Below are 1,479 nucleotides of genomic sequence, written 5' to 3' on the forward strand. Positions count from 1 at the left end.
CTGGGTCCTCTATCTCTGAGCAGGCAGACACGGGAGTACCAGCCTCACCTGTGTTGGCAGGTGGCTCTGCTCATGGACACACCCGGGGAGTCCGGGCCCCTGGATCTAGGACATGAGGTGCATCTATGACAATCTTGGGGACCACACCAAGGAGTTCTGCTCTCAGTCGGGCATCTGTGCCCCTGACATTTCGGCTGTTGCCCCCGTTTGGGAGGGATGCAAGAGAAAGTTTCCAGGGAAGGCAGGTGTGGATGTCCTCAGGTCTGAACTGTGAAGGTGGCAGGCACGGAGGGAAGACACAGAGGGTCTGGATTCACAACACAGTGGCTGTGGGCTCGTTGCAGGCCTGTGTGCATCCCTGACCATCAAGAATCTTGAGTCGTGGGTGTGGTGGCACTTTCATGTCCACCCGGCTATATAGCCACAGTTTAAGTCTTTATGTCTAATCGCCAGGAGCTGGCACCCAGGGAGCTGGGCTGTGACAGCTTGATTGACAGCCCATCTACCTTTGACCTCACTAGGAGGGGCCACGCTGGGTCTGCACTTGTTGCAAAGCAGCCCAGATTATACATAGAGATTCAAACTGTGGCTACACAGCTGGGTGGACATGAAAGTGCCTGGTGCCTGGGCAGTGGGTGCTGGTGGCCTGGCCTGTGCTGACCCCGGCTGATAGGACTCCGTGCCCTGACCTAACATGCCACCATGGCCCCCTTGGGGGGCCGGGAGGGCTGGGGAGCTTCTAGGTGGGAGGTTGTGTGGGGTCGCCAGCCCCCATGACTGGACTTCCGAGGGAGCAAAGCCTCAGTCCCTTGGTCAGGACCAGAAGAGCCCATAGGAAGTACCAGCCTCAGATCCCAGAGCGGGGAACCCGGGCAGAGAGGACATGGGCCTTGTGTGCCAGTGAGGGGCCGGGAGCTTTTGGCCCAGACATGTCTGTAGCTATTTCAAGCCTGTCCCTTCTTAGGGGTCTCTTCCCTTGGCTGGGCCTCCACGCCTGCACACGCAGATGCTGGATGCACAAGGAGGCAGCAGAGCTTTGCCCTGGCTGCTGATGAGTATATATATGTTCAGAGGGTGGGACATGGCAGGACTCGGGGATGGGTTGAGCCAGGTGTGTTCCCTCCTCTCTGGAGCCTGAGGGGCCCTGCGAGCACAGGCTGGCCTTTCCCCTGCTCCGAGGAGATGGCTTGTCTGAGGAGCAGCCCCCACCAGGCACCCTGGGTATCTGAGCTGCTTTGCAACAAGTGCAGACCCAGTGTGGCCCCTCCTCGTGAGGTCAAAGGTAGATGGGCTGTCAATCAAGCTGTCACAGCCCAGCTCCCCGGGTGCCAGCTCCTAGCTTTACTGTGGGAGCCGAGTGCAGGATGGTGGGGCTGCGTAGTGAGGGTCAGCCTTAGGGAGCAGGTGTGTGTGTGCGTGAGTGGGGGTAGCATTTCTAGCCAAAGGGGAATTTTCTGGAAGCCTGGTGACCTTTGGTCA

This window comes from Pteropus vampyrus, unplaced genomic scaffold (assembly GCF_000151845.1).
Source record: "Pteropus vampyrus isolate Shadow unplaced genomic scaffold, Pvam_2.0 Scaffold196, whole genome shotgun sequence".
Classification (NCBI taxonomy): Eukaryota; Metazoa; Chordata; class Mammalia; order Chiroptera; family Pteropodidae; genus Pteropus; species Pteropus vampyrus.